This window comes from Miscanthus floridulus, chromosome 16, assembly GCF_019320115.1.
Source record: "Miscanthus floridulus cultivar M001 chromosome 16, ASM1932011v1, whole genome shotgun sequence".
In the NCBI taxonomy this organism is placed as follows: Eukaryota; Viridiplantae; Streptophyta; class Magnoliopsida; order Poales; family Poaceae; genus Miscanthus; species Miscanthus floridulus.
Window position 1 is genome coordinate 24,137,473 of NC_089595.1, and position 22,880 is coordinate 24,160,352.

Genomic DNA, 22,880 nt, shown 5'->3' on the forward strand with positions numbered 1-22,880 from the left:
ATAGATCTCCACGATCAAGTCCGAGCAAGCCATACTATTCTTCCTTAATATCATTCATCGCTTTGGAGTCCTGAACTCCATTATCATGGACAACGACACATAGTTTACCAGGAAGAAGTTCCTTTGATTCTGCGATGAATACCACATCCGTGTCGATTGGGCCACCGTGGCGCACCCCCACACAAACGGGCAGGTCGAGCACGCGAACGGCATGGCCCTACAAGACCTCAAGCCTAGGATCTTCAACCGGTTGAACAAGTTTGGTGGATGATGGGTCATGGAGCTTCCTGTAGTGCTTTAAAGCCTATGACCCCCAGCTGAGCCACCGGCTACACGGCATTTTTCTTGGTCTACGGTTTCGAGGCTATCCTCCCGACTGACCTCGATTATGGAGCGCTGAGGGTCAAGGCGTACGATGAACAGGGAGCCAAGGCATCCCTTTAGGATGCCATGGACCAGCTAGATGAAGCATGTGACATTGCCCTCCTCCACTTGGCTAAGTACCAATAAGCGTTGCACTAGTACCACAACCATCGAGTGCGGGGTTGGGCCTTTTTGGGGTCAGGCCTTCAATGTCGGGGACCTGGTGCTCCACCTCGTCCAGAGCAACAAAAACTACCATAAGCTCTCTCCACTGTGGGAGGGACCATACATCATCATGGAGGTGCTTTGGCTAGGCACCTATAGGCTCAAGACAATCGACGGCAAAGTCTTCGTCAACGTCTGGAACATCGAACAACTACATCACTTTTACCCTTAATTTATGCACGCTTTCTCTTATTGGTTTCGCTATCGACTCCTTTATCTTTAGTGACACCCGACCCCAGCAACAGCAAGGGGCCTAGGACCATCGATGGTGAAGTCTTCGTCAATGCCTAGAACATCGAACAACTACGTCACTTTTTCCCTTAATTTATGCACGCTTTCTCTTATTGGCTTCGATATCGACTCCTCGATCTTTAGTGAGACTCGACCCCAGCAACAGCAAGGGGTCGGGCCTCACTCGGGGGCTGATAAGAGCATATCTATCCGATAGACATTCTCTATACCCGACCCTTTTGTACGTTAAGATCTAGAAGCAAGAGTTGCGGAAATGGACGCTGAGTAAAACTGGTCGGACCACAAGAAACCTACGCCCTAGTGGCTACGGTGTTTTTGCTCACCAGCGTGATTAGAGTTTTTTGCCTGCACCACGAGCTTTTTAGCCTTGACTATGGAAAGAGTCAAAACGCATTAAAGAGTATATCTACATGGCAAACATTCTCTGTGCCTGACCCTTTCTCATGTTAAGATCTTAGAAGCAAGGGTTGTGGAAACTAACGCTGAGTAAAACTAGTTGGACTACAAGAAACCTACACCTTAGTGGCTACGATGTTTTTGCTGACCAATGTGATCAGAGTTTTTTCACCCACACCCTGAGCTTTATAGCCTTAACAATGAAAAGGGTCAGAACACATTAAATTTTTATACAAAAAGGGGAGAAGGACTAAAAATCTGTTTGGCCATAATGAAATTTAAGAGCTTGTTCACTTATTACAAGTTCGCCGCCTGGCTTATCTACCTAACTAATTTCTTGTCGGGATGTTCTCATCCTCTATCTCGGTAGGTAAGTCCTGTGCCAGAGGGGCCACCTCCTTCTCAATGTCATCTAGCTTGATGTCGGTATAGACAGGCGTGAGAACCGTCATAGGTAAGGTGTGATACGGAGCTAAAAATGCTCCTACGGCCCATTTAGGCCTAGGAGTTCGAAGGCTGGCCCTTAGATGGGTTCACAGCCGCTCCAGGCGCCCTTAGAGTGAGGAGTGGAAAGGGATGGGCCCACTAGCGTCTAGTACCCAGGCGCACGAGCACCATGTACATCTCGGCCCATGTTCGAGTCTTGGTCGGTTCCCAGTCCATAGTTTTTCCTCAAAGAAAGGCAACGAGCCCTCGGGACCGGTTGAATGGACCCGAGAACTATATGGATTGGCCACTGAGAATCTAGAGTTGGTCACCAGCTGACCCATGCCAGACCCCCATGAATGGGAAGCCAAGGCCCCACTTGGGATAGCCTGTTAACAGCTTATCGAGCACCATGTTTCGTCCATCGAGGAAAAACGTGGCACAGCTCAGCCCCTCCCTTTTATCAAAAAACGCTTGAGGGATGACAATCACAAAGATGAGCTGACCCTCGATCGGACCCCTGCAACGTGTGGGGGATCTAGGGAAGTCGGACTCACAAGGAGACCGAATGCACGGTCGTAGGACAATGGCTTGGATCCTAGGGAGGGATACGTACAAAAACTAAGAATAACATTTCTGAAATAAAAATGCTTCCTCTTACCAGTTTCACTATCGTCTCCTCGATGTTTAGTGAAACCTAACCCTGATAATGACAAAGGGTCGGACTTCACTCAGGGGCTAGTAAGGGTATATATATATCCTTTCTATAATAGTCATCATGCCCGACCCTTTCTCACGTTAAAAACTTAGAGGCAAGGTGTCGGGTTCATAAACCTGGGGTCCCTCATAGACCTGCTTCCCAGCAAAAGCTTGACCTAGCAGATGACATTGTGAACAATGCACAACTCTTGGGTCGGCCCTAAAACCTAACGACATGCCTAAAGGGTGATCCAGTCTCCGACTGGAAGGTCTAGCCAAGGAAAGGACAACGCTCGCTTCCGACTGTGGCCCGCCTCTCCGACCAAAAGGCCTAGCCAAGGAGGAACGACGCTCACTTCTGACTCTGGCCCACCTCTCCGACCGAAAGGCCTATCTAAGGAGGAATGGCACTCGCTTCTGACTCTGGCCCGCCTCTCCGATCAGAAGGTCTGGACAAAATGCTGCTTCCGACTCCGACCCGCCTCTCCGACTAGAAGGCCTGGCCAACGCCGCTTCCGACTCTAGCCTGCCTCACCGACCGAAAAAACTTGATCAATGCCGCTTTTGACTCTGGCCCGCCTCTCCAACCAAAAGGCCTAGCCAACGCCACTTTTGACTCCGACCCGTGTCTCTGACCGGGGATGCACCGAACCTCTGCTCATAGCTCTTCTCCGACTAGAGCATTCAGAGCTGACTGGGACCAACCGACTGGGACGCCCACTCGGTGAGGACCTAGGAAACAAGCGGAGCAAGTAAGGCAGGGTGGTCAAGTCAACCGCAATACCAAGGACCAAATCCTGTACACATGTAGCACAGTACCGACATGGCATGTCAGAAGGGTGCCCTACCACCATCCAGGCATGTCAGAGCCCAAGCAGTGTTGTGGGCGCCGACGTTTGCCCTATAGTGTTGTGGGTGCCCTCAACTCCCATACTAGGCAAACACGGTAAACCCCCCCCCCCATATGCCTTTAGACATCAACAGTGTTGTGGGCACCGTCATTTGCCATACATGGTGAATACGGTAAAACCTCCCACATACGTCTGACATAAACAGTGTTGTGGGCGCCTATAATCATCATTGTACCCGACGGCGTGGGCAACAAGACTTAGTAGCATACATAAACTCTCCCTCTCACTTGTAAGGTTGTCCCCTTCATTTATAAAAGGGGATGCGCTCTCTCACAATAAGGACGATTCAATCTCCAGGACGATCGATTCACAGAGTCAAACAACCTACGATTCAAACGATTCCAATAGAGCACATGCTCAAATACTTAGCGCACATAGGAGCTCCCATCTCTCTTGGCCCTTCGGTCTAAAGTTTGACCGGACCTCTTGCACCCCCCATCTTACTCCCTCTCATTTGTAACCCCACAGCAAACTTCGAGCACCTAGGCTTAGGAATAAAGTCACCGACCAACTAAACTAGACGTAGGGCATGTTGCCTGAACCAGTATAAACCCTGTGTCATTGAGTGCTAGGCCACATCCGATCACAATGTACGACAAAACTACAAATATTTACGTATTGGTAACTTTCTGCACTGACAGTTGGCGTCGACCGTGGGGAAGATGCCGTATGTTCACGCTTTTGGTCATCGGACGACCCACCTTTCCGTCGTCTTCGGCATGGCGGGCTCAAGCGATACAACTCACTTCGACTCGCTTGAGTTTCCTACGCTCCCACCTATTTGGATGTGAGCTCCTCCCTTCTTCGAGCCTTCCTAGGCCTTCCTCTTCAGAAGCCTAGACTTCGTTGCCAACTGGCTCGGCGTGCTTCACCTTCGCGAGAAGGTGCTTGTTTCAACGCCTGTTGGAGGGGCGCCCTCCGTCGGCTCTGGGCCACCCGACGACCTCAATGACAAGGCTCCTATGCTTCGCTCTGAGCCTACGCTAGGCTCAAACCCTACTGTGAGTAATGTACGTACTATTATTTACTCACTATTTACTATTTTTCACCGATTCTCCCGAGGGACCCTGTTGTCCCTGCTGCGATCGTCGTGCGACCGGTTCCCCTATGGCCTCTCATCCCTCATGGATGCGTATGCATGGGGGCTCTAAAAGATGCTTGCGTTGCCCCCTCTCACATCTGAATTCGTTGGGATGGCGGACTACGCTCCCACTTCTTTTCATGACCCCATGGATGACGATGTCGAGAGCGATGGCTCCAACATCGATGATGTCATGGCACCTAGCCACCCTTTGTCCTATGAGTTTGCTATGGCGGATGCTCTAGGATAGCTGCCAGTGGTGGTGGAGTCTCTTCAGACCCACACCCTCTGGACCCTCACGTGGATGCCCTCGCATGTGCCTAGGAGCACGGTGAGGAGCTATGACAAAGGTCGTAGAACCAGCCGCCACCCACACCGATGCGCTCAGCACACCACGATGCACCCCATGCATGTAACCCAGTGAGCGGCACCCAGGTCGCGCCCGCCAGGTTCAATGCAACATCATCGATGGGGGGAACGTTCCCCCACAGTTCGCTCAGGCTGGTCAGAACATCATCACGGCGATGATGCTTCTGCGTGGCCTTCCCAAGCCAGTTGACCCACAGGAGTAGGCAGTCCACCAGAACCTTCAGGCACTAGTGGAGACCACCACCATTCAATAGGCGGAGAGCTCTACATCGTGACACCGACTCGCGGTCTCTCTCCCCATCAGGGGGCGGGGACACACCGGACGCATCGTTCCATCCACTCGCCGCTATAGTCGCCGAGCGCAAAATAGGAGGCCGTAGCTACGCCATGACCTAACCCGGTGCTTGCCCCACACCGGCCACCTATGCGTGAAGACCTCGAGCCAAATCAACATGCTCGCAGCATCATCAACAACTGGCATCAGGTCTGGTATGATGATGGCGTCCACCGGGCGGCGGTGAGAGCAGGTAGCGCGGGCTCTGGCCAGACCATCAAGGGGACTGGTGAGACCCACCCTAGGCATGGTCACCGACCCAACGACCAGGGTCCTAGCTGGGATGGCCCGGGACCACGCATTCAGATGGCGTTGTTCCCACCACGTTTTCGACCACCTACCAACATCGCCAAGTATACCGAGGAGACAAATCCTGGTATATGGCTCAAGGACTTCTGGCTCGCTTGTCGAGCCAGAGGAGTGGATGATGTCCACTTCATCATCCAGTACCTCCTCATTTGCATGGGGGAACATTATCGAGCATGTCTCGAATTCCTCCTGCACGACAGCATCCGCAACTGGGTGGACCTCAAGAGGGTCTTCGTCGGGAACTTCTAGGGGACGTATGTCCACTTGGGAACTCCTAGGACCTCAAGAGCTGCCAGTAGAAGCCTAACGAGTCCCTACAGGATTACATCCTTAGGTTCTCAAAGCGGTGCAACTCCCTACCTGATATCATCGACGCAGACATCATCAGTGCATTCCTCTATAGAACAACCTATGAGTCTTTGATTCACAAGCTTGGTTGCCTAAAGCCCCGTACCACCCGCGACCTGCTCGACGTTGCCACAAATGACGCCTTCGGTGAGGAGGTAGTCAGAGCGGTCTTCAATGGAGGCTAAGACAAGGGCAAGGCCAAGCGCGAGGACCAAGACAAGGGCCCCTCTATGTAGAGGGGCAAGAAGAACAAGAAGGATCGACATTGACAGGCCAATTCCGCGTTGGTCGCCATAGCTGATTGCGTGGGCAGGTAGCCCTAGTGGGGCCCACCTGACCACTTCGACAAGCTCATGGATAGCCCCTGCACCAACCACACCTACCCCGTCAAGCACCTCTATAAAGACTATGAGCTCCTCAAGTGCTTCCTACGATAGGCTAGCGGGCCAAAAGAAGGAAAGGGTAAGGAGGCAGCAGCCAAAAAAGGTGGCTCAGCGGGTAAGGATGGGGACAGCTTTCCTGACCCTAAGGAATGCATCATGATCTTCATGGGATCCGATGATATCTACTCCAAGCGCCAGCACAAAGTGCGCTAGCGAGAGACATGCATCGCCGAGATGGCCACCCCCTCCTTCCTTCGTTCATCAGAATCTTCGATCACTTTTGATCAGAGGGACCATCCATCCCACGTTGTAGACTGGGATGCTACCCGCTCATTGTCGACCCCATCATCCACAAGAAGCACCTCTCCAAGGTGCTGATAGATGGAGGCAGTGGCCTCAACATCCTCTATGTCGACACCCTCGATGCCATGCATATCCCCTAGTCAGAGCTCTGTCCAGCGAGCTCTCCCTTCCACGACGTGATCCCAGGGGCACAGGCGTACCCGCTCGGGCAGATCGACCTACCCGTCAAGTTTGGTGGCCAAGCCAACTTCCGCTCAGAGGTGCTTACCTTTGAGGTGGTGAACTTCCCAGGGTCTTACCATGCCATCTTGGGACACCCGTGCTATGCCAAGTTCATGGCGGTCCCCAACTACACCTACCTGAAGCTAAAGATGTCGGGACCGAACAGCGTCATCACTGTGGGTAGCACCTTCTCGCATGCCTTCACGTGCGACCACGAGCATTATGAGATCACCACTGCCATCATCAACTCTTCTGAGCTCCCATGGCTTGGGGAGTTGTCGACCCTAGCAGTCCTAGACTGCAACAAGCCAACCTCTTCAACTAAGGCGGTGGGGATCGACCCCGCTGACCCTACCAAGACGGTGCAGATCAGGTCCTAGCTCCCGACCAAATATGAATATGAGCTCACTAACTTTCTGTGCTAATCACGATGTCTTCGCATGGAAACCTTCTGACATGCCAGGCATACCACGGGAGGTCGCTGAGCACGCACTATGCCTCATCACAGGCTTGAAGCCCGCCAAGCAACGCCTACATCACTTTGATGATGAGAGGCGTAGGGCAATAGGCGAGGAGGTCACCAAACTCTTGGCAACTGACTTCATTAGAGAGGTATTCCACTCCAACTGGCTTGCCAATTCTGTTCTTGCTAAAAAGAAGACCGAGAAATGGAGAATGTGTGTCGATTATACTAGCCTCAACAAAGCGTGTCCAAAGGATCACTTTTGTTTATCGTGCATAGACCAGATAGTTGACTCCACCTCAAGATGTGAGATCCTCTCCTGCAGCACAGTACCGACAGGGCATGTCAGAAGGGTGCCCTGCCACCTTCCAGGCATGTCAGAGCCCAAGCAGTGTTGTGGGCGCTGACGTCTACCCTACAGTGTAGTGGGCACCCTCAACTCCCATACCAGGCAAACACAGTAAAAACCCCCACAAGCCTCTGGGCATCACAGTGTTGTGGGCGCCGTCATTTGCCACACATGGTGAATACGGTAAAACCTCCCACATGCTTCTAACATAAATAGTATTGTGGGCGTCTACAATCATCATTGTACCCGACGGCGTGGGCAACAAGACTTAGTAGCATATGTAAACTCTCCCTCTCTCACTTGTAAGGCCATCCCCTTCATCTATAAAAGGGGATGCGCTCTCTCTCAATAAGGACGATTCAATCTCTAGGACGATCGATTCACAGAGTCGAACAACCTACGATTCAAACGATTCCAACAGAGCACACGCTCAAATACTTAGCGCATGTAGGAGCTCCCATCTCTCTCGGCCATTCGGTCCAAAGTCCGACCAGACCTCTTGCACCTCCTATCTTACTCCCTCTCGTTTATAACCCCACAGCAAACTTCAAGCACCTGGGCTCAGGAATAAAGTCACCGACCGACTCAAACTGGACGTAGGGCACATTGCCTGAACCAGTATAAACCTTGTGTCATTGAGTGCTAGGCCACATCCGATCACAACGTAAGGCAAAACTACAAATATTTATGTGTTGGTCACTTTCTGCACTGACACAAGGTTTGTGGAAACAAACGTTGAGTAAAACTATTTTATCTTCTATCTTGGTAGAAGGGTCATGCGCCACGGGAGACACCTCCTTCTCGATGTCGTCCAACTCGGTGTCGGTATAGATGGGCACAAAGCATTGGCTCATCGTCGCCAGATCGAAGTTCCCATAATGAGAATGAGTGATCACGAACGATCAATGAATGCCAAATCAAAGTGCACCCCTTGCCATATCACGTGCCTAGTCCATGATCCGGGTGGTGCAAACCATGAGCGAGCTTGCCTCCTACTCTGGGGCCAGCTCGAGCTCATCGCAGACCAGCTAAACAGCGACACACAGGTTGTCATGTTCGTCGCTCTCCTTCTAGAGGGTGTCCTTCACCTTGCTGAGCTCCTTCTCTAGGCCACGACTCTTCACCAACTCCGCCCCGAGCTTGTCGTCAAGACCTGCCCAAGTCACGTACCGACTGTGTCAAAAGGCTTACCATAGATTCTAGGGAGAAGGACAACAAGATAACCGGAGACTTACCATCCACGTCCGCCCAAAGCTTGCGCACCTCATCATGTTGCTGGGTCACCTTGGCCTTTAGGAGTTGAACCTCTTCTTGGTGCTGACCAACCTCCATGGTGAGCCCAGCGAACACGCCCTCGACCAGAACCTACAGGTCCCTCTACCTCTGGAGCTCATTCTCAAGGTGGCCGACCTGCTACTGAGCATCGGCGTGCTCCTAGTGAGCTAGGTCAATCCCCATGCAGAGCTCCTCTACGGCTCAAAGCAAATTGTCCCACTCCTTCCATAGCCGCTTGGCCTCCACAACATCCATGTGCGCCCTCTTGATCAGGGCTATGAGCTTCTCCTTGGCCTTGCATGTGTCATCATGAGCATCCTTCTCCCTGACTCGGAGGTCGGCCACCTCCCAAGCGGCAGGGGCCAGCTCAGCCACCTCCTGACAGGCGGCAGCGAGCTGTGCAGCCAGACCCTCACTCCACCGCATCTCCTCAGCAAGGAACTGGGACTTCTCCTAGCTATGGGTCATAAGGATCTATGAAGAAGACAAGACTTACAGGCGTGGAAAAGAGAACATGAGGGTTGAAAGCATGGTCATATCATACCTGGCCAACCGGGGCGACAATGTCATGCATTGAGCTGAGCATGGCAGTCAGGGCATGAACCGTGTCCCCAACCTCCATGTGGATGCTCTCCCATTCCCTCTCCTCTGCTGCTTCATCGAGGGCAGCCACCCGGACCAGAGACCGAGATGTCCCCACACTGACCTCAAGTGGTGCTGACCTCTCTTGCGGTGACAGCTCCTCCAGAGCGGCTCCTATAGCGATAGAGGAGGCGGGTGACGTGGACATGGAGGCCTACCCTATCGCCACATCCACGAAGGATGCCTCGGGTGTGCCCCCTTCCATTCGCCCCGTCGCGGAAATAGCCACTTGCACGAATGACGGCTCTAGCCATGCCACCTCCGCCTACGACGTCGAGGACACAACCGGCCGCGCTGTGCCTACCTTGGGCACCCTAGACATGCCCTCCTCCGCCTAATCTCCCATGGACGCAGCCATCAGTTGTGCCTCCCCGATCAACGTTGTGGCTGCCCCAATGCCACTCACGCTCACCATCGACGCGGTGCCAGCCGGCTCCTGGCATGTTTGCCGAAGGAGGACCTTTTTCAGAGCAAGCTGCAGGAGAGTCCCACATCCTTCAACGCTGCAAGGGACATGGAGGTCAGTTTGCAGCAAAAAATCATTAGGATAAAAGGACGAAAAAACTCTTGACTCACCTGGACGCCATCATGAGAGGACGTTTTGAGGCCGGCTTGCCGACCCTAGCTGCTCCTCGTCGGCACGTTGCCGCTTCGAGCCCTCCCTCAGCTCGGAGGGATCAAACAAATCAGAATGGTCGCCTCCTGCCGACTTCGGTGGTGCCGTCGAAGCCTAGACGAGGCAAGGTGGCTTGATTCTACTAGCTCCGAGGGCGCGTCCTCCCACTCCTACCTCATGGCATGCCGCAGGAAGGGCCCTGCCTCATCCCCGGTGGCTAGATCATCCCGCGGGATGGGCGACATGGAGCCGTCATCCTCCTCCTCCTCCTCTTCTTTCTCCTCTTCTTCCAACGAACCTTGATGACACTTCCCTCGCTGTAGCTTCGCTCGCTGCTTTGACCATCACTTCTTCTCCTCTTCGTCCTTCTTCTTCTTCCTTTGTAGATCCACGGCATGGTTCATCACCCTCACGGCCGTGTGCTCTGGCAGGGGCGCGACAGAGTCCTAGAAGACTAACATTGCTGGCAGCTCAAGGAAGCCCGCGTCTTGCCGTATCACGGGATTCCCTGAGATCGGGAACACGGTGTCGGCCTCCCCCGTGGCCTCTGGGCAAGCATCGTCCCGATGAGTTGTGCACCAGGCATCATCCCATATAGTGGGAGGACGTGCGACATCAGTGGCACCAACCTCCTCGCGTGATACCCACTGATGACGTCGGCCTCGCGAAGGCCATGGGTCTTCAGGAACACGATAGCCTCAAGGAGGTGGCGCATCCTCTTCTTCTCCTTGACGGGTGGCCCCCACGGCCATGACGGTGGTACCTCTTTGACCAGGCGCCCGGAGAAGATCGGCAAGGGAGCGACAGGGTCGTTCTTTAGGTAGAACCAATGCGAGTGCCACCCCTTGTTGGATCTAGAGAGCCGGCAGGCCATGTACTCGGCCGCCCGCTGCCTCCGGAGGTGGATGCCCGCGCATCCCATTAGCACCGGGGTCTCCTGGCCTCTCTCCTTCTTCTTGATCAAGGAGATGGAGAAGAAATATCTCCACAGCTCGAAGTGGGGCTCGATCCCCAGGCACCCCTCGCACATCGCGATGAAGGCCATGATACGTTGGATCCCGTTGGGGTTCAAGTGCTACAACTCGATCTGATAGTGGTGCAGCAGACCCTAGAAAAACGGATGGGGAGGAACCGCGAGTCCACGCTCATGGAAGAGCACGAAGGAGACGATGTAGCCTCCGTCTCGCCCGGCCTCAAGGCCACGGGCTGTGTCTCGGCCGACCCCAAGGTCGTAGGCTCCGTCTCGCCCGGCCCCAAGGTCACGGGCTCCGTCCCGCCCAGCCTCAAGGCCACGGGCTACGTCTCACATGACACCAAGGCCGCGGGCTCCATCTCGCCCGACCCCAAGGCCGCTGGCTCCGTCTCATCCGACCACGGGCTCCGTCTCACCTGGCCTCAAGGACGTGGGTTCTGTCTCGTTCGGCGATGACCGATACTGCCGCCAACCACTCTAGGTCCAAGCATATGGGCTTGGGTCAAAACTCTGACGCCAGGGAAGAGGCTGGCACGCCTTGATGTGACCCGTGGCCATGACGGGCCATGCCTAGGGATTCACATCAAGAACAGTGTCGGACATGCTGGTGCTGTTCTGCCTAACTCTCGTACGGACGCTGACAGGCGCATCAGTTCACCACGATATCCGCCGGGACGAAGTAGAACGTCATGATCGGTAGATGACGCCTGTGCATGGCGCCAGTGACAAACAGTGCCGCGACATGGAGCCATCCCTGTTGACATCTACAGGATCAGCGGAATCCGCATAAAGAGAAGAAGGACCCAGCGACCCTAGAAGCCTTCCTCTCTCTCTCTGGTTGTTCTACTTTTCCTCCTCTATAACCCGTGTTTTCGCTTCGTCTATAAAAGGGGAAGCAAGGCACCTTATGGAGGGGGGCGAAAAAACACAAGATCAGAACACAAGAGCACGACATGAGCACACGACTGAGCGGCAATCGAGCTCTCAACACCCGTTCACTGCTTCCACTAGAGACTTGGGATCATTTCCCTCTCTCGTCTGTTTGTAACCCCTACTGCAAACCAAGTGTCGATAACACGAGCAGCAACAAACTGGACGTAGGGACGTTCCGCCCGAACCAATATAAACCCTTGTGTCCTCCGAGCCAGACGCGCAGATACAAATTTACTTGTCGGTGGTCCGAAAACACCGACAAATATGGAAAATAGTATCAACATTTGTATCTTACAATAAGTTTATTAAGAATGTATACTCCATGCTCAATCTAATAATACTTATATATTTCATAAATATTAGTATATTTTGTATAAATTTAGTCCAACTTTAAAATTTTGACTCTTTGGAAAGTGAATGTGCATTTATTTTGGGACAGAGGAGTAATTATTTCTTTAGAATTAATTGGAATGTCCAAATGGCAGACTAAATGGACGACCATAGAGGAGTGAACGGACGAGTATTATGTAGGGTTTGTACCAAAGGTCAACACAAGTCTCTTTTCTAGTCCTTGCATTGCTTACGATCATGTAGTCATAACATACCTTAGGAACGATACTAGGATGTTGCAGAAGCCAACCGACTAAATGAACTTGAGCTACGTACAAAGAAACATATGGTTGGGATTGGGATGCAAACTCGGCTAACCTAGATGTAGCGAGAGCGAGCGTCATATGGAGAGATAGGAGAAGGGCAGAAGGCCATGACTTCCTTGATCCGAGGTAAAAATGCCCTTCTTGATTAGCTATAGGGCGTACAAGTGGCGGAGGAGAAGCAGAACCGAGGTGAGTCATCAGTTCCATGGGAAAGCAGATCGAAAGCGACGACGGAGAGGGAGACGGGCGGGTACGAGGAATAGGAACAAGCACACAGCAAGTCGTCGTTGGCCGGGGCCTGTGCAATGTGCATCGATGATATTCGCCTCGGATCCGTCATCCGTCCGCCGTCTCTCTCAACGTACGTACCTCCCCGCCGGCCGGGGTCCATGCGCAGGCGACTGATCAGAGAGACGAGCGAGGGAGACCGTATGTGTACAGTGTACGGTGGAGATCACCGGCCGGCGGCTGGCATTCAGGTCGCGCTCCCCACGTGAAGCACCGCACGCGCCGTACTCTCTGCCATATATGCGCTTGCTTAGCTTGGTAGCACTAGCGCTACCTAGGTACGGTGCCCCAGATCGAGATGCACGTGTAGCTGCCTCTCTGCACGCACGCTCCCTCGCTAGCTCGTCGTCCCTGGTCCTCTCTCGGACACGGTTGCAGCAGATAGTTCCAGGTGGCTGGCCACACACACACGTCAGGGTGATCCCAGCTAGTACCAGGTCACAGTCGAAGAGATGTGACGAACCGGAACTATGCTAGTAGTAGTACTAGTAGTGATGATGGTGTCTGGCTGTCCGGACAAGTCGACGGGCACACGCTTGTGTTGATAGGGATCCGATTATTCTCCATTTAGTTTCGATATGATCCAGGTACATCTGATGTGATAGACTGTCTGCCATGGCTTACCGTGCCTATTAAGTTTTAATCACTGCTGGTATCCGTGTTAATCGGCTAGCTTAAACAGGCCGGGGGACAGAATTATGACGCTGGAGCCATCACTACACTACACACGTATGAGAACAGCTGCTAATATAACCACAAGTTCTCCTGTCGGCTCTCGCTCCTCGATCACTACTCGAACTCGTTGTTTATGTTACTGGCCGGCCTGCAAAGTCGCAACAAGCCCTCGCCTCTTCCACGTCGCGGTTTATTTTCTAGCACACAAACCTACACCACTCAGGGCTCATTTTCTAGCGCAAACCTAAACCACCCAGGGGACGAGTCGTCGTCCCGACTCCAATGTGACGCATTTCACCGCGTCCATCACTCCGTCTCGCTCCATGAAAGCTGTCGGAAGGGCTAGCACGTGCTCTGAACATGACAGGATGGCCACCACCATTGTCCATGCATGCCGCGTCTGCATGCAGTGCTCTAGGAGTATGTTTCGGCTGAAACGATCCAGAATTTCTGACTGGTTTAGTGTAAAAAAAATATTATTGTAACTTATAATCTACGATCATATAAACCGAAACGAACAGGCTGTCTATGTGCCGGCTAACACCCAGTCCTCCACTGGACCAGTGGACGTCTATGTGCTGGCTAACACCATGAGTAACAAGTCTTTGAGCTTTTAACTTAAGAAACCCAAGCAAAGAACACTGGTATGTAGCACTCATCGCTAACACTCAATCATCACTTTTTGGTTTGTGTGATTCTCCAGATGCTTCACTAACCTCTCTACCACTACTACAGAAAGATTATTGGAGGCGGGCGATTTTTTTTCTAGAGGGGGGGCATTGCAACCGCCTCCAATCAAAGGTCACAGTTAATCCATGACCTACAGAGGCAGGTGCTTTGCCCGCCTCCGTAAATCAAACACAAAAAACCAAAAAAAAAAGAAAAACCCGTGGACAGGCCCACCGAGCCCGGGCCACCGCCGCCGTCGTCGGTCGCGCCCGCCCTCGATCCGACGCCGGAGGACGGGTACGCCCTGGATCCGCCGTCGGGGCATGCCACCACCCTCGATCCGTCGCCGGGGGACGCAACCACCCTCAATCCGCCGCCGGAGGATGGTCACGCCCCGGATCTACCGGCATAGGACGGGCACCCCTGAATTTGCCACCGGTGAGCGCCCCCGCCCTAGATCCGCCGCCGAGGAGCGCCACAAGCCTGCTCACGCATGGATCTCGTCGGCCTCCGCCTCCTCGCGGCCACCGGATCCGGATCTCGCGAAGCCGCTCCTGGAGGACCGCGTGCTGCCGCTCTATGGCCATGCGCCGCAGCCGCCAAGGGAGAGAAGGGAGCCAAGCAGACCAGAGCAGGGGGAGGTGAAAGGTCCTAATGGCTAGAGGGGGGGGTGAATAGCCTAATAAAAATTTCTACAACAACACTTAACCAAATGGTTAGACAATTATGAGGCGAAGCGAGTGTTGCGCTAGCCTACTCAAAATGCAAGCCACCTACCACAATTCTAGTTTAGATAGTGTCAATTCACACAAGAGCAATGACACTACCCTATGTTAGTGTGCTCTCAAAGGCTAACTAAAGAGCCACACCAACCAAGCATGCAAGCTCTCACAAGTAGCTACACTAAAGAGCTTGTCAACTAGTTTGCGGTAAAGTAAAGAGAGTGATCAAGAGGGTTATACCGCCGTGTAGATGAATGAACCAATCAATCACGAAGATGAATAACAATGATGACCAATCACCTCGGAATCAATGATGAAGACAATGATTTTTTACCGAGGTTCACTTGCTTGCCGGCAAGCTAGTCCTCGTTGTGGCGATTCACTCACTTGGAGGTTCACGCGCTAATTGGCTTCACACGCCAAACCCTCAATAGGGTGCCGCACAACCAACACAAGATGAGGATCACACAAGCCACGAGCAATCCACTAGAGTACCTTTTGGCGCTCCACCGGGGAAAGGTCAAGAACCCCTCACAATCACCACGATCGGAGCCGGAGACAATCACCACCTCCGCTCGACGATCCTCGCTGCTCCAAGCCGTCTAGGTGGCGGCAACCACCAAGAGTAACAAGCGAAATCCGCAGCGAAACACGATCACTAAGTGCCTCTAGATGCAATCACTCAAGCAATGCACTTGGATCACTCCCAATCTCACTATGATGATGAATCAATGATGTAGATGAGTGGGAGGGCTTTGGCTTAGCTCACAAGGTTGCTATGTCAATGAAAATGGCCAAAGATATGAGCCACAGCCGGTCATGGGGCTATAAATAGAGCCCCAATCAAATAGAGCCGTTATACCCCTTCACTGGGCAAAATGCGCTCTGACCGGACGCTCCGGTCATACTGGCCGGACGCTGGCCCTCAGCGTCCGGTCGCCCGATGGACGCCACGTGTCATCCCCTTCAAACGATGTTCGTCAGATTCCAACGGCTACGAAGCTGACCGGACGCTCCGGTCAAAACTGACCGGACGCTGAAGCCCCAGCGTCCGGTCGTTTCCAGTAAGCTCCCCGAGGCATGTTTTTTCGACCGGACGCAGACCAACGTCCGGTGCTCAACCCTACCTACTGTGCCGTCTGACAGCTCGACCGGACGCAGCCTTTCAGCGTCCGGTCGCTGAGTGACCCAGCGTCCGGTCAGTAGACCGACGCCAGCATCATTTTGATCAACTCCATTTCAACTCTAACTTCTTCACCCTTGCTCAAATGTGCCAACCACCAAGAATTTTGCATCCGGCGCAATAGAAAATAGACATTTCATTTTCCCGAAAGCGCCGAATCCCGCCTCGCAAGCTCGGCGGGAGGGAGAGAGGGACCCAAACCCATCTCAAACCTGCAAACACCTTGTGCACATGTGTTAGCATATTTTCACAAATATTTTCAAGGGTGTTAGCACTCCACTAGATCCTAAATGCATATGCAATGAGTTAGAGCATCTAGTGGCACTTTGATAACCGCATTCCGATACGAGTTTCACCCCTCTTAATAGTACGGCTATCAAACCTAAATGTGATCACACTCTCTAAGTGTCTTGATCACCAAAACAAAATAGCTCCTATGGTTTATACCTTTGCCTTGAGCTTTTTGTTTTTCTCTTTCTTCATTTCAAGTTTAAGCCCTTGATCATCGCCATGCCATCACCATTGTCATGCTATGATCTTCATTAGCTTCTTCTACTTGAAGTGTGCTACCTATGTCATGATCACTTGATAAACTAGGTTAGCACTTAGGGTTTCATCAATTCACCAAAACCAAACTAGAGCTTTCAGGAGGGAGGGAGGGAGGCGATCGCGATCCTTGCGCCATCCGAGCGCGGCACCGTGCGGGTGACGAGGGAGAGGGAGACGAGCGCAGCAGAGGCGCCGTGCGGATGAGCGAGGGAGAGCCGCGGCGCGTGTGGCCGTGCGGGTGACGAGGGAGAGGGAGAGGGAGAGGGAGGCGAGCGCAATAGAGGTGCTGCGCGGGTGAGCGAGTTGAGAGGCACGACGCCTAGAGGGCTGAGGCTGAGGCTGAAAACCCTAGAGTGTGGTATATATACTTGTGCTCGGAACTGGGCCTCTTGGGCTTTGCCTAGGCTTAGATTTTTGGAAACAGGCTTCATAGTGTGCCCGCCTCCGAAAATCGATTTGCGGAGGCGGGCACCTTAAGACGACCGCTCCGAAAATATGCTAGTTTTGGAGGCGGTTGTGTTAAGACGTCCGCCTCCGTAAATCGATTTTCTAAGGCAGGCAAAAATGTCCGCCTCGATAAATAAAAATTGTCCACCTCCGTTAATCACAAGCATTAACCGCGGCGGTTGGATTTGTTGACCGCCTCCGTTAATAAAAGGACATCGTCTTGCAAAATCATTTGTGTAGTAGTGTACAACTCCATCATATACGATGCACTCTAGTAACATGCAAACAAGTTTACTAGGTTAAGTTGGACTTTCATCGTATAATATCCATCAAGGTCACGTAGTCCTGCGTCGCATCATACGGCGTACCATAGTGAGCGTTAGGGCTGGACGCATTTACACCGAAACCCGATCGCCGAACCAAAACCATAGTGAACCTTCGGTTTGTTTGGTTCGGTGTTGATTTGCATTTCTTGGAAATTTGGTGTTCAGCTTTGGTGTTGATTTCGATACCTTATTGAAATGGGTGTAGCACGATGCCTTCTCAAGCTCATAGTTTTCCTGTTTATGTAGGCTAGGAACAGCCTAGCCCGACTTAATTATTACATCTTGGCTTAGAAGAACAAGAAACAAACAAACTACAACAACCTTATTAGCCGATCGAGTGACCTTGGGAAGCAAGTATATCTCCATACAACAACCACGGAACCAAGACTACTACCTAAATGGAGAACCTACAATGAATAAACAGAGTATATATATACGTGAAAAAACTACAAAGGCGTACTATATCGTAGTAACACGTACAAATGTGGATTTGCATTCGAACTACAAAGCCGTACCCTGCATGCGCTTGCTGCTTGGTAGCACGTCGACGACGGCGGCGACTAATGTTTCCGTTCTGTGTTGGGCAAGCGCGAGACGTAGCTGCCTCTGCACGCAGCTGGTTCCTCGTCCCTGGTCGTCTCTCGGACACGGTTGCAGGTACTAGTTCCTGGCCACACGTCCAGCGAGCGCTGCTGTGTTCGGTTGGTTGGTTCGTATCGTTGCTGGTTCGTGAAGAAATACTGCTGACTGGTTTGTGTGAGAGAAAAATACTGTTTTGGCTGAAAATTTACAACAAGTCACGGTCAAACGAATAGGCTGGTGATCTTCCTATACCAGGTCACAGTCACGGTTGTGACGAAGTGAAATACTGCACTAGCTAGCGATCGACGACTGCTAGTAGTGATGGTCTGTGGCTGTCAGGACAAGTCGACGGGCACACGCTTGTGTTGATAGCGATTGATTATTCTCCATTAGTTTCCAGGAACGTCTGATGTGATGGACTGGTTCGCCTTTTATTAATCACTGCATGCATACTCATATATATCCGTGTTTATTGGAGTAGTAGCTTCAACAAGGGGAACAGAATGATGATGCTGGAGCCATCATCACACACGTATGTACAGCTGCTAATCTACCACGTCCTCCTCAATAACTGGCCTGAAAAATCGCAAGGCCTCGCCCCTTCCACGTCGCGGTTTATTTTCTAGCACAAGCCTAAACCACGCAGGGCTCAGCTCAGGGGATGAGTCGTGAGGTCGTCGTCCCGACTCCGATGTGACGCATTTCGCCGCGTCCATCACTCCATCTCGCTCCATGAAAGCTGTCAGAAGAGCTAGCACACGTGCTTGAACGTGATAGATTGACAGGATGGCCACCACCATTGTCAATGCCACGTATGCATGTTGTGCTATAGGAGAAGACCAAATTAAGAGCGAAAGCAAGAATGGAAAACCACCGAGTTCTTCACCGGGCAGTCTAGGTGCTAGCCGCTAAGAGTAACAAGTCTTTGAGCTTCCAACTCAAGAAACCCAAGCAAGAACACCGATAACACTCATATGATACGCCGGTGGATCACTGAGTCCAGCTTGGCTCACCAGATGATCCACCGAGGTCAGACAATCCTCCGCTGGAGCATATGATGTACTCCAGTAACATGCCAACAAGTTACAAGGTTAAGTTGGACTTTCATTGAATAATCCATCAAGGTCACATAGTCCTCCGTCGGATCATATGGCGTACCATAGTGAGTCTTAGGGCTAGGCGCATTTACACCGAAAACCAATCACCAAACCAAAACCATAGCGAGCCTTCGGTTTTTTGGTTTGGTGTCGATTTGTGTGTCGGTTTCCAAGTCACACTCAACCGAAACTCTGTTTACACCAAACACTGCAGAGCCAGGAGCTACGTGTCCAGCAGATAGGCCACACCACCAGCACAGCCATGAGCCCAGCCCCCAGACCCCACCGAAATCAACCAGACCCTCATAGTCATAGCCTCGCCACACCGCCTGTTGGCTTGCTCGTATACGTGGATTATAAGTTGGAACATTATTTTTCTCTCACACTAAACCAGCCAGCAGTAAATAATCCACGATCATTTACGACGAAACAAACGGGCTGCAAATCAACAAACGGCTATGGCACATCCGCACGATGGTGGGCGGCGGGTCCGCAACGGACGATGCATCTGCGATGGGCGGTACATCGGTGGCAGGCAGCGCATCAGTAGCGGCGGTGGTCCCATGGTGGTGTGGAGCACCAGGAGCGGCACCTCAGGATCCAGAGGCGTGGAGCAACAAGAGCGGCGGCGGCGGCGGGCTGCTGGTAGTCTAAGCAGCCTGTTCGTTTCGTCGTAAACGATTGTGGATTATTTACTGCTGACTGGTTTGGCTGGTTTGCTGTGAGAGAAAAATACTGTTCCAGCTTATAATCCACGATCATATACGATCGTATAAGCCCAGCCGAACAGGCTATGTTTGGTCTATTCATTGAAAACTGAACATCGAACCGAGAAACTGAAAACCAAAGTAGTCAGCTTTTGGTTTTCTACAGCGCCAATCGAGTGTTGGTTTTCCAAAACCGAGGTTCTCATACACTGAAAAACCGAACCATAAAACGGAAAGAACCGATTGCCCAGTCCTAGTGAGCCTGCCAACTTGTCATTAAGTCTAGATTGGCTTCACTGGATGATCCGTTGTGGTCACAAAGTCCTTTGCCAAATCATAGGACGCTCACTCTGTTATTGGGTTAAGTCACTGAATAGAAACAGCAGACGATCTACGAGGGTCAACCTTATCGTCTAGTGTGCTCTGGCACATCTTTTCAGCCTATTTCAAGTCTGATCTCGAACAAACCAACTTCTTTGAGATCTTTGACTTAAAACTTATTCAATGAGGCCACTTACCACCTTCAACTCGACCGTCGACTCTTTCAAGTTGCCTTGGACCTCCTTTGATAGTACGGTCAAAGAGAAACAAATACCTATTACACACTACTAAGCGAATGTCGCCACAACTACGGCCTACACTCACTTATAGAGTGTCCTTAGTCTTCGTGAATATCCTTTACACCATACACGCTTCCTTACAGCAAGTCTTGGGGCGAAGACATGTGGACATTCATATTGAGACTAAGTTAAATCCATTTATCCCTATAAAACACAAGTTAGTCAAAACTGCCGGTAACTAATTAAAGCATATGTATTTAGATCCATCTATATGGGCCATGTTCGCTTGTCTTAAATCCATACTTTTCGGCTTGTCTTTTCAGCCGGAATAATGTTTTTCTCTCACAACAAATCAATCGGAACAGTATTTCAGCTTATTTTTTCAGCGAAACGAACGGAGCCACGTACTACTTGGTCCATTATATATTGCTCATGCCCTTAATATCCCTTATAATATATGATAGGAAAAGTAACAAACTACATAAATTAAGGATACCATCAATAATTCGCAGGACAGGGCGCTGCTCCAAGGATTGGAGACACGGAAATAACAATTCACATCGTGCGTTTTAACAAGTGGATGGAAAGCAAGCCTCCAATGCAATATATTGTTCTTTATCTTTCAATAATCCACATCAATCATTAGCAAGAGTAGCAGTGGCATCCTACAAGCATTCCATGTGAAGGGAAGCAGCTAGCTAGTCTTTCTTATTGGTCCTATTAGCTGCGTATCCGCTATAGCATCTTTGTGCTGATGTGTTCCAGTGTCCAGACGACGTCCTACCATACCCTTGTGCCACCAGGTGCCGACGAGTGGGATCAGATATGCACCGTACGTCAAGCAACCACGATAGCCAGATACGGTGAGGTGCGAAATTTCTGTGAAACTTTCACGAACACAAGTTGGTCGGCGCGTAGTAGGCTGTAGGCCTAACAGCACTGCCACTGCAGCAGTGTTGTCCTTAATTTTTAGTATTTTCCTACGATCACGCGTAGCACGCCCCTATGTTCCATGCCAATTTTTTTAGAGGCAGCCAAAATTTAAATAAGACATAATTTTAGGATTCTAAAAGATTACAAATAAAAAAAATCATCAACTACAAAGTTATTACATATCTCTTCGAGCTCTTCATACATTCATCTAACTCCATTTCAAAAAGCTAATACATTTTTTGCTTCACCTATTTTTAAAGGTGGGTCACAACTAACCGCATCTAGAAATCCGATTTCTAGAGCTGTTGGTCTACAAATCCTATCATTATACCTTGGCCTTGCTTTGCTGTCATCTTCAACATCACTTGTTGAGCACTTGCACATCCATGGTCCTTGCATTCTCTCCTTCATGCCTCCATGCGGCTCATCTAGCTTGTGGACTAACTCACCCATTCACCTCACATTGAAAGCATTGGTCCATTAATGTTGTTACTCAATTGCCAAAACAAAACCGGATCTTCCAACCCTAGAATTGCAAGCTGAACATGCCCAAGTGCCCGATAATCTAGGGACTCGTCCCCTCACGTCATGCCACTTCTAAGCATCAGACCACTTGTGCGAGCGACAATGTTGGCTTCATGGGCACACTTGGCCACCGGTGTTCAAGGAGGAGGCTGAGCACGACAGAGAAAGAGGAGGAGGCGCGAGGGTGAGGAGCTTCGGTTGCTTCGTCACCGAGGCCGTGCAAGGTGCGGAGCGCCACGAAGCTTGCTGTCGCCAATCTCCCGCGGGCCACATTTGTCCTCCACACCATCCTCCCTGAGCCACACTCCTGTAACCCTCCATGCTGTCCTCCTAGCCTGCACCACTGGTGCCCCCCACGCCGCTCTCAACACGCTGCCTTGCGGCTCCAGCGACCGCGCTTCGAGCTTTTGTTTGAAATGGACATAATTTTATTTATCATTGTTTTTCAAATTGTTTGAGACCCAACTTCAAACTGAGCTTAACGAGCTGAGTTGAAGTCAAAAGTTACTCAAAATTAACTTATTTTTATTTTGAAAGGAAAATGAGTTCAATCAGACCATTTTTTAAATGAGCCACCGAGCTAGCTCAGCGAGCTTTTTATCTGGCCCTACGTGGCGGTGCAGAAAGGAGAGTAGAGAGAGTTTTTTTTTTATATGAGAAGGGAGAGAGAGCGAGAGTTGGTGTTGCAGAAAGGAGAAATGGGATGCAAGATTCGTGGCTGGGACGCTCGTGTTGTGAGAGCCGAAGCGTCAGGACGTGCGACAGAAGCATTGTCTAACAGCTTACAGTTTTTTCACTTCAAATAGTTGATAGAAACGTTTTCGTAGATCACAGCTGAACCGAACAGCCTTAGTATGATAGCTGACTAGTTTACCAAACAGACCCCCCTGGGCCGGATTGGCTTATAAGCCATGGGCTGAAATACTGCTGATTGATTTGGTGTGAGAGAAAAATACTTTTGATATCTGCCTGCCGAATAGGCTACTTAGTATTATAGTTGACTAGCTCTTTATACCTTTGGGTCTTACGTAGCGTTTTGTACCGATGTTTGTTAGAAAGGAGATGGTTAAGCTGGAGCTTTTTTGCATT